Raw genomic sequence first — 12235 nt, 5'->3', positions numbered from 1 at the left:
TGCTGAAGGAAAAAGTTACACGAATAGCAAAGGAAAGAAGATCGATGCAAGAAAAACTGGAAACAACTGCAGGTATAACAGTTCGGCATTATCAAGCATATATAACAGAATGACAGTTCGGCATTATCGAGAGGATGCAGAGAAGACGAGACCATGTGGAGTTGTACTCCGGATGGAACGAAATGATACGCGAGCGTTTCCAGCTAACCGTCATAAAAGGAAATCAAATAAAAGATTTCAAAGCTGCGCTGAAAATAACACAGTTCAAAGTTTTTAACTATGATGCTCTTAACAAGCTACAAATCGTAACCTCTACAGATATGAATGGGACGATGGAAAAGATGTTTCGCCTTTTAAAGCCAGCATTCACCCGGGTGGAATACCTCACTGAACCCCTATACAGTGGTCCATGTTCAGTTAATCCTAAGAAAGTAAAAGATGTGCAGTCACTGGCACGATATCTGGGAGAAGAGGGAAGAGAATACATGAAGACCTTGAATGCGCACATGCCTCACAGTGAACCCGAAGAAAATTCCGATTATGAAGAGTGACCATGACTTTGAAATGTTGTAAATATTGCTGCATGATAGTTTTGCCTTTCTCTGTGTAGTTGAATCAATCTTATTATATTCTGTGCCCACTTTCTTATTAATAAAATAGTCAAAAAAGAGTTGGTAACACATACAATCTTGTTGATTTGTAAAAGGGCCCAATTTTGGTGGATTAACTTCCCCAAAGTTTCGTAGCAGAACCTCCCACTGGTGAAATTTTCATGCTTATTACTACTTACCAGTATACCTAAACATATAACCAATATTGAAGTTCCAGCACTAAAATATATGGCAGTAAAAAATAAAACGCGTTTATCTCAAAATCACATTTCTGGTAATTGGGCCCTTGTTGAATTCATGTATTCAATTATTTAATTAAAATTTATCCCTGGTCTACATCAGCCGAAGGAAATAGAAGTGTGGTAAAAAATACGACATACAAAATATGAGGGTTTCTGATTTTCTAAGTAGGCTATTCTCTACCTCACAAGAAACTCGATAGCTAATAAAAATCATTGCCAACTGCACCAATTTACCAATAACAGAAGTTTATTTCAAGAAAACTGCTGTACTTTTACTTTTACATTGTAAAATTTGCTGTCTTTGCATCTCAGACAATGACCTCACAGTCGACATCTGTTGACCACACAAATGGCCAGGCAACAAATTGACAAACAAGATATATTACGAACAAGCTTGGTCAGATCATGTTTTTTCCCTTGCGAATCACAGTCATTGCTTCCCAAAGCACATCGAGCACTTGCCAAGTCTGAAGTTTGAAACAAAATTGTCTAGGGTAGGTCCAACGATTAACTTTTTACCAAAATGAAATTATTCTCAAGAACTTTAACTTGAAATTTGAAAACCCCAACGCTGACTTAGGTATCTACACTTATAAACTAAAAAAAGAACAATTTTGTAACAGGACACATCCACATGCTCACTCGATCAACAGTTTACCACACCGGCTACAATACGAGTAGGCTAGAACCTACAACACAGAACGCACAAGCTGCATGCATATGATGGCAAATCCACGCGAGTGCCAATGTAGGCTGTCAGCATAATACAAACCGATAACGCTTCAACTGTTGGACTGGTGCGATGAAAACAGTAACACGAAACAAATAAACTACTACAATTTACCAACTTTTTGCATCAGTCACCCACTCATGTAACAATCATCCATGAAGATTTCCTAAACTAAAAGTAAATAGCCTATTATACAAAAACAGTTCTACTGTATTATGTGTTGGCTAAGATTTGTCACAAACCAAACTAGCAAAACCTTGTCTAAAATTTAATAATGGTAGGCTTTCTGGACAATCTTATATGGACTTACAGTTTTGCAGACGTCGATTCAAAACATTTGACTCGCATGTTATTGTTCTTATGGCAATCAGACCTGCGAACTTGACCGTAATATTTATGCCTCATTTGCATAACAGAAAATACCTTCAAAACGTTTTGTGTCATTGTTAGTACATCGACTGCAAATTAGAGAAAGCATCCTACTTTCCTGTCCGGTTTTCTTTAAACTACAGAAAATGAACTTCCGCTTTCGCTGACAACTGGCTTTGGTTGCTACTTTATGACGTAACAATACCCTGTTGTCCTGACCAGCTGCTACAGACTATTATTGTGTCAAGACACGGCAGTTTTGGCTGACGTTTTCGTTGCGTCACTTTAAAACAGTCACTTTTTAACAGACACTATCGGTTGCTGGAGTTGACGCGTAATGGAAGCAAACCACTAAACTGATTGGGTAGCGTTTAGTCTTGACTTGAAAATCCGTTAGCGGATTTCTAATTGTTGAGTTGGCGGATTACAACAAACTGCAGTTTTGGTGGAGCGGTTGCTGTGCTCAATCATTGAACTATCAAGTTACAAACCAACAGAGCACGCACAAAAATTTGCGCAACTTATGTTTTCGGTTATTGGCCTACGTCTGTTTAGTTCAATTGTTGTTATTTCTGTCCATCTCAGCGAAAACAATACACGTCAACATAGCAAAGGTCGAGAAAAAGGTAGAAGCGACAAAACGCGAGCATTAAAACCTGCTTGAGACCGAAAAAAGTAATTAAGTTAAAAGAAAATTGGCACAATCACAACACCCAGCCCTTGTCAAGCATCTATAACTTGATTTAGCCCACATTGCACTGAAATAAAAAAATGTTGGAATAGATGACATCAGAAATTAGAATAATGCAATTCAATACATTTTCATTGCTATAAATATTTTTCATAAATGAATAAACTAAGTCGTCGTCAAGGCTCTATCCTTTTACCACTTCCGATTTTTACGTGATTTTACGTAGGCCATGGCCACCTAAACAATAAACATCTCCAGGTGGCCATGCGTAGGCTAACCAATTGTAACATTTTTTACTGCAATGAAACATAAATCAGTTTCTACTGTATAAGCTTGACGTCCCTGGCTTGACGATGTACGAGTAGCCTATATTGTATATCCAACATCGTTTGTATATTTTTGTATTATGCTACAGTAGGCTACAGTACTGTACATGTGTTTTTGCTTAGTACCAAATATTGTTAGTCCTAGTTTAACTAAACTCTGTTTAGGTCTGTAAGATTTCGTGGCATCTAAAAGTAGGAAGAAAAGGAGTAACAACAAAAAAGGTCTTGAAAACTTTGAATTAGTTTCTGCTTTTGGACAAACAGTGACAAGAATACATGGAAACAGAACACATATCTAAAAGTAGGAAGAAAGGGAGTTATGTGTTCTGTTTCCATGTATTCTTGTCACTGTTTGTCCAAAAGCAGAAACTAATTCAAAGTTTTCAAGACCTTTTTTGTTGTTACTCCGAAGAAATGTTGCAATTGTTCGACTTTAGATAATAGCCTACACATCTGTAATAGGCCGTCAGTTAATCTTCAGCTTTATACAAAAAGTAATTTAGTTGGAATTGTTAAATCAAACGATATTTTTTTTAAACCTAAAACTGTCAAGCAATTTAAAGATGCATTTGATTCAGTGCTGATAATATCAAACGCCAATAGTACAAAGTTAGTTTGTTTTTTATTTCTCTCGTAATTTCGTATCGGTTGCTTGTCTTTAAACTTGTGGCGATCAATGCTATCACAAAATAGAGATCTACTGTATAGTGGGACGCCCTATCATTATATCCGCATACTGCATCAAATAATAGCTAAGCAATGCTACACGATTCCATCAATTTTTCAGCTTTAGAATCCAGTAACAACTCAGACTTGTAGAACGTGTTCTAATGACTTAATTTTTGCATTTTCGATTTGTCTAAACTGTTTTCAAAATGTCCAAAAAAACTAAACTCTTTTCACAAATTTTCGGTTTGGCTGAACTCTTTTCTTTGACTAAACTAAACTTTGACTTTTAAAATAAAGTATCGCTTGTGTTGTAGTAACATAGAGTCATGAAATTGTGACGCCATTAATTTCATTGACACTCGGCGCACTTGATGACGTGATATTACACTACGCTGAGTAACCGCATTCACACTCGAAAAACATAAAATAATGTGAATAATAAGCTTTGGTTAGTCCAATACAAAGTATCAATTATAAATAGCGTGCGTAAAGAGTAATTTACTTTTATTTCAATACAGGAAGTATTCATTATTGCAGTCAAAAATTATACAGCCTCCATAAATCTGTTACTGACAGCAAAGTCCGTTATATTTACATTGATTCAACGTGTGTAGACGTCAATGTAAAAAATGACGAATTTTGCTTTCTGAGGTGGGACATGTTTAGAAAATTAGATGAGTTGATAGGAAGTTATTTGGGTGCCAGTATTGTAGCTTAGGTGGTCTACGGCATATTTGCATTTATTCTCAAAGAAAACCTATTAGACTTGCTATCTTATATCCGCGCTGTCAAATAAATGCGTTTTAAAGTGAATGGTTTGATAGGAAATAAATTGCTCTGCCTTCTGTTTATGATCGCGCGGTTTTAGTCATAGCATCAGTATAGCATAGTAAAGTATCATTCTCACGCATCCATCACAACCGAAATGTAGATCACAAGTTATACCAGCAACATGCGCATGGATCACATACTACACTGACACCGTTATTTGTTGCTATTCTGTGGAAGCTTCTTTTCGTGTGAGAAAAAAAAAGAGTTTTTGCACAAAAAGGTGAAAGAAGTACAAATAATGTTTCTCGGCAGTCGAGTGTTGCAAGAATTGACAGCGATGAACACGTGTTTCGCCCATGAGGCTGGGCTCATCAGCATCGCACCACTAATTCATGCCACATAGCTCTCAACCGCTGCTTTTGTCGGTCAATTGAATCGTTACCTTTCTGGAAAGAAAACGACGAGCTTTGAAATGGCGAAAAAAAGCCATATCTTTCCATATCGTTTCAAAACGTAGGCTACTGCTGATGAACAGAAAATGTTCATATTTTTGGATTTACAAAGCGTAATACTGAAAAATCTTCTTGCCACTTATAGTTTTGTGTTGAAATGTTCTTCGATGAAGTTCATTTGAATGCAACGACAGATCACATGTGACTAGTTACTAGTGCAGGAAGTAACACAACATTAAATAGCCTACATTGGTGCAGGTGGCATCCCGTTGAGCGGCCAGTCTTTGGGGTATAGTCCCTCCAACATATCGTCAAACAATGACATAATTGTCAGAAGCATTTCGCTCTCTAGCGCTCTTAGTGGTACTTATATAACCTCAGTTCAGGAATTATTAAACATATCTTATTTTTCTCTCAATAAAACTTTAACGTTTGGCTGCGTTGAAGCAATGAAAATACAATTTTTCTGCTAAAAGGCGCTTTTGTCTTGTCAAAAAGTATAAGAAACATGAATTGGTTGTTTTTGGTGAAGCGTTTCCAATTCTACTAAACAATGAAATTTATTTTTCAAAAATAATTTTCGTGTTTATCCCCTTTAAAATTCGTTTAAAGGGATTTCTCAAACAGCAAAGCGCATGAGAATCTTCGACAGCGTGATTAGTTTAAAGAGAATTTAAACATCTGTTTTCTGTTTTATTTACACACTTCATGTAATAAGCTGGGTTTGCTGTTTTTTTCATTCAGAGTAAACTCATTTTACTTTTACATTACTTTGGTCAACCAGTCGTTTAAAAATCTTTAATTTTACTTTATAAATTTATATTACCATCATATCAATGAAGAGTACACTGGCCTGTCTTGATAATTATTAATTTAATCAATTTTACTCCAAACAATGGTTGATGTGAAAGGATATTAAATGTGTTCCAATTGACGTCGGTGGAGGTTTGTAAATTAAACAATTGAATTAACGGTGAAGTCGTCTAATTCTGAAACACCAGTTTGCATTCTTGCACAACTCAGCTCAAACCACGTTCATTCTCTATTGTTACAAGACATTATAATTAATATTATTAGTGACATCATTTGTTTGCTATTGATCAAAGCCAAACATATAACGATGAATGACAAGAAATTAATGTAATTAGACAAGAAATCAATGTATATCAAAACGCGTTTAGCTACCGCAACTCAAGCAGAACTGTGTTGCTATTATATCAATCGTATGGATAATTTTTGTTGCTTGGAAGTTGAAAGCATCGGCCAGAAACTCACCAAATATTTGAACATTGTAAAAGTTGCTTGGTCTTGCCGGGTTGTTTTCAATCTTTTAAAATCTGAAAAAGTGTAACAACGAGGCTAAAATGGCTTGATTGATCGTTTCCGATAAATCGTCGGTACTTTCAACAACACATTTTAATAAAATATAACATTTTATAGAGGTACAACGGGAATGTTAGGTGAACGTTTCGAATAATCATTTTTAAAATTATATACTCGGTTTTCTTTCATTGATATAAGATACGTGATGCAATCCTCTCATATAAATTTAAATAGTCCAATCTGAAATCCATCTACAGTATTTGTGTTGTGGAAGCAACTACGTGGGCACTAAGATCAAGCATGTCTGGATTAGGAAAAGCATTAAAATAAACAAAAATTTAAACTCAAATTGATACTTTTATATGTAAATAAAGGCTTCGTAGAGTTCAGTGATTACGTAGATGTTAATTATGATGAATAATTAAAACTGAAAATCATGAATTAATTACCTTATTTGGTTGCCCGTCTTTCGATATATCGCTGGGGGTGGTTCTTTTTGTTAATGAATCCACAATCAAAACAGTAAACCAGAATAATTAATCACTTTTGTGAATAGCTTATTGTGAGTTTCTATTAGAAATATTAATGGAATAGTAAATCTTCTCATCAATGTCACGTGATTTGTGGGACCGAACTTTCTTTGCCCGCGGGTAACCCGGGTTCTGACTTGACCACAACAAAGTTTCGTGAAATGAATCACATATTTTCATGAAACCAAGATGGCTTACAATGTCATCATAATACAATAACGGAACGTTTTAACAAAGGTTATGTGAGTTTATTTTTAAGTTATAAGACATACAATTAACAATTTTGTTTTTATGACGATGTTACGGCTTGATTAAACCTAACATTTTCAACAACCTACTTCAAAGTATGGCTTTGTAAATGTCAATTCACATGTTTGAGAGTTAATTGAAAGGAAAGTTATGTACAATATCAACATTGCATTGTAACAGTCTAACACACTTTATTCAGTAGGTTGTCAGCTATCATATGAGACAAAATTCTTCGAATTTAGGAACAAACTTTTTGCTGAAGCCAGCTAAGACATTTTTTGAGGAATGTGTTGCATCATCAAACGTAATCTCTGTTTCGGTTGCTCAGAGCTCTTTTCAAGATTTTTTTTTTTATTTCAAAATAAATTAAATTTTTAAAATAAATTCTAACTTTTGTCTTACCAAAATTTGCTTTCTAAAGAGGTTATATCTTGTTAATTTATAAAGTTGTGAAGGGCATTTAGGTAAGGCAAGTCTTTATATTCCAACTTTTGAAAAGGTAACACATTTTCATTGAATTAAAACTGCTAAACATGAACTGAATACTTTTCTGGGTGCTCATTTGTTACAAAAGTGACTTCAAATTTTATGTTTTGATGTAGAAATTCATGGAAAGCAGAAATGCACCTCAGCGCAAAGTTGCTTCATCAACATTAAGTCAAAACCACGCAATATAGGCTACTCAACCTCAAAGATGAAAATCTGTCGCCGAAACTGTAGCCTATAAATCTTTATTGTGTTGATGAGTAAACATTATGTCCAATCGAGGACAGTTTAAGTTCGAAACGTCTTCGTAATTTAATTTCGTAATTTAATGTTCGAAAGTTTTATGTTATCTAATGTAGAAAGTAACTGCTCACACATTTTTTTTAACCATTTGAAATAATACTTCACTTTTTTCTCTTACTTCCCACCGCACTGCAGTACATAACTTCGTAAATTTTATTTTGTATATGATTCGCTCGGAAGATGCAGATTGTCATAATGTGCGAAACCTCAGTGAAGAAAAAAAAAACAAACAATTTGTATGTTTCTTTCTTACTTTCGCACTCATCAGATAAACAGTGTACTCGCTACTTCTAGAAATATTGCGAATAATGCTACTGCCAGAAATAAGAAAAAATAATAATGCCGGTGAACACCTAAACTTTTCAGTATTCAGGAATGCATTGTTACGTTATGTCATTCAATTCAAAAGACTTTATCAAACCGCTGACAGCATGAAAATACCTTCTTTTTTATGCAATACAACTGTCAAATTTTGTGCATCAAAACTTTAAATAATGTAGGAAAAACTTTAAGCCGAAATTTTGTTAAAAGTATTCTCTAAATATTTGTTCTACAGTAAAATGACTTTACATGTCATTAAAAACAAATACAAATTTTCAATTTTACAACTAACCTACTACTTCTATGTTTTTAGATATAATTTTATTCACATCACTTTTCCAATAAAACTGATAGTTTGCTGGATATACATTTTTTCCACCTCACCCAAGAAACACATCTCGAGCTGTCTAGCAACCAACCCTTACCCACACTTAATTTTAACAGCTGTAGGTTTGTAGGCAAACGAAAAGGATTTAAGGAAGACAAACTTTTCTGCATCTTCAACCATGTCACTCACTTTTTTACCACGATAAACTCAACTGTCCAATGATTTTACTTAATGATGTGAGTGAAAAGCACTTTAAAGTTTAAACAAAGACAAAAAATAGTAAAAACTATTGAGAAAGTGCTAGTTGGCAAGATGGTCCTATTTATTTTAGGCATGGCACTCGCATGATAAACTAACCAAAAACACGTTTAAATTACGCACTGTACAGTAATATTTTCGGATAGCCTATCTACACACAAACTAAGCTTAGCACAGCAACAAATATGAATGCTTCTATACAAACAAACCAACGTATTGTCTCCACAAACTTGTACAAGCTTACAACAACTCAGGTAATTATTACAAGTAAAGCTGGCATGTTATTATTCAATCTAATACATTTACAATTAAACCAACAACATTATGTAACGTTGCATACAAGTAAGCACACGTATTTTTCAAGCTTAAAACATTTTTCTTGCTAAATTAAATTTTTGGAAATCACAACACCATCTAACAACTTGCTGCGAAAACCTTTAAGGGGTGGTTTTACGAAAACCAAGAGCGGTAAATCAGTGTGATGAAAGGCTGTATTTATAAAGGTATAATTTACAAAAAAACATCACGTCATTGATTCAATATTCAATTCTGTGGTAAATTGAATATTATAAACAGAAACACGTCGTTTGTATGGAATGGTGCACCTTATAGTTAACATAATTAGTTTTTTAATGTCTAATGGATAGAATAGTTCCCGGCAACAGAACTTTAACAATCGGAAACTGCACTCTGCCAATCTCGGTGACCGGGCCTGGGTCAGTGATTCAAAGCCTCTACAAGTATGCAAAACTGCCAGGATTAAGCTCTGCAACAAGCTTTCCCTGTCCGAGGATAAAGATTCAATCAATCATATAATTATAAGTCAACCTTCAGGAGAGCTCACAAATTAAAAAAAAATGTCAATACTACTTCGAACATGTTAGTTCACTTTATCCAACGTAAGCCCAATAAACGCAAAGTTCCTTGTGACTTTGTCAACATTTTAAAACTGACAAACGATAAAATAAATTCAATCAAATCCAAATCCTCACATGGGCTCTCTTAGTGAAAACAAGCGTCTGCAAGTACTTTTTTAAAGTTTGCAATTCCTGTAGGGATTGTAGATCATAGGGATGCGAAACTACATTCGCTTTTGGCTTATCCGCAAGACTAGAAGGGTTACGCTTTTTTTCTGATTTACAAAATAATGTACTTTTTATAGGCTACATAAGAAGAGTGAAGTTGGTTTAAAGTAATTTAAGGTTTTTAATAGAAAGCAAGCCAGCAGAAAAGCGTAAAAATGTCAAATTGGCAATTGACCCTTCTAATGTTGGCGGAACAACGGAGTTGCGCGTCCCGTAATGTATTGTTCCTACAATTTCCCGTATAGTTCAGCAAACCTTTCAAACACGGAGCACTTACGTCAAATACATCGATCTCTGTGTTAAGCAGATCATAACATTCTTATTAGATTTCAGAAATTAAGCATTTTTATAAGATGTAGGCGCCATTGATAGAATCAATTTGGGATCCTGTTTCTCAAATATGACAATTTTTCAAAAATAAGAGATTTGCATCCTCAAGGAAAAGAAAATTACTTGCAAGTTCATTAAAGAAAGGGAAAATTTCCAATAAAATTCCAGACAACCGCTTTATCTGGTCTGGGTGTTTACCAGATCCGTGTCTTTACAAGATTTGACCAGATCGTGATCAGATCAAGCTGTTGTCTGGGAAGGAGCTATTCCTAAAAGAAGAATTTGGAATGGATGCAAGCACATCATATTACAATAGAACTTAAAGGAATATGCTGTGCTTATTCCAGTTATCAGATTCAATAGAAAGATTCCGGGATCTTAAAATGTAAAATCATACCAGGTCCTGGGTCAACGGTACCTGTTAAACCCCTTAGTTAACTCTGCTATGTAGATTACCTTACGTTGGCCTTGGCCTGAATGATGAAATAATTATTAAATATACTGAACTTTCGTTCTCCAGTGCAGTCAAATATGTCTATAGTTTCCTATCAACATTGTATTCATACAAACATATTTTCATCTGACGTGACCGCCAGGACAGAAAATATTGCTGTAGATGTAAATTACCAGACTTGGAAGCGAGTCTGCCAAAGATTGAGTTTTTTACGTTTTTGCTAATCTACGATTTGCTTAATTCAACTCAGCAGGTAAAATTTGATTGATTTATCTACCTATCTAACTTTCAATGATTTTTTATTCTACTGACTACTCACCTTTTGTTTACCCAACATAGCAATATATTCTATGACTGAGACAATCAGCGGAACATCACCTACGCGCAGAAATTATTCTTTTGCGTCTCATCAACCGGACGAGCTGTTTCTGACGTCAGCCAATATTGGAGTAACTGACTAAAAAACTTGTCTATTCGCCAGACTATCAAGTTTACGTTGTCCTAGTGACCTTGAAACCTTCGGTAATATCTGAATGTGTTTGCTTATTAAAAGGTAAAAAGGCGGCTAGCCTTCTCATTAAAAAATTCTTTTCATCAATTTTTTTTTTAAGCATCCTTGTCTTGAGATATGTAAGAGGGCTTTGCAAGACTTCTTTGGTTTCAACTCCACGCTACATTTGTGCCGCCTTGTTGATATACCTTACAGGAAGGTATTTATTTTATAAACCATTAAAGCATTACAATTTTCGTCTTATCATAAGTACTGCAGAAGTGGACTCGAATTAAACATCAGTGGGTGGAGTGGTTGCCGCCATGACAAAGCAATTATATAATTAAACAACTGCTTGAACAAACGATTATTGTGATATTGTTCTGGTATTTCTGTTTTTCCATTGTTTGTTAAAGATATTTTTACTTGATTAGTGGGCAACTGATGTTAGGCAGAGGTGTAGCCAAGACAAAATTTCGGGGGGGGGGGTGTAACAGATTGAACGATTAGGCCTATAGCGCCATCTACCATTTGTATATATGTGCGGTTACCATCATTATGACAAAATATATATTCTCACGAGTTACTGATGTATGCGCAAGACGCTAGTTTGATGAAGCTATAATTCAGTATAAGAATCAACATATCTTGAGAGATCAAGACGTTACATGGGGTCAGAACTTACTTGAACCTACGTATTGAAAGAAAAATTATCAATAGTCGTTTTTTTAGTCTTAAAGCATGGCAGATTTTAAGCAGCCTGCCCCGATGAACTTCTCCAGTTCAAGCACAGCAGAAGCATGGTAAAAATGGGAGATGTCTTTCCGAACCTATTATGTAGCCGCTGAGATCAGCAAGAAGTCAGCAGAGACGCAAGTCGCAATCTTGCTACACTGTGCTGGGACTGCAGCACAAGAAATCTTTAGCAATTTTGTCTTTTCAGACAATGATGATAATGATAGCAAAGACAATTACGACCACGTACTGAGAAAATTTCGGTTATATTGTGAACCAAAGAAGAATGAAATTTTTTCCATGTAGGCCTACAAGTTTTGGCATAGAAATCAACTTGATGGTGAGTCTTTTGATTGTTGGATTAATGATCTCAGAACACTTGCAAATGACTGTGCATTTCATAATCAAGCTGTTAAAGAGAGAAATCTTCGTGATCAAATTGTTTGTGGTATTTCAAACCAAAGTACATGTATTAGAGAAAA

Source organism: Aplidium turbinatum, chromosome 6, assembly GCF_918807975.1.
Source record: "Aplidium turbinatum chromosome 6, kaAplTurb1.1, whole genome shotgun sequence".
In the NCBI taxonomy this organism is placed as follows: domain Eukaryota; kingdom Metazoa; phylum Chordata; class Ascidiacea; order Aplousobranchia; family Polyclinidae; genus Aplidium; species Aplidium turbinatum.
Note: the sequence above shows the minus strand (reverse complement) of the source record.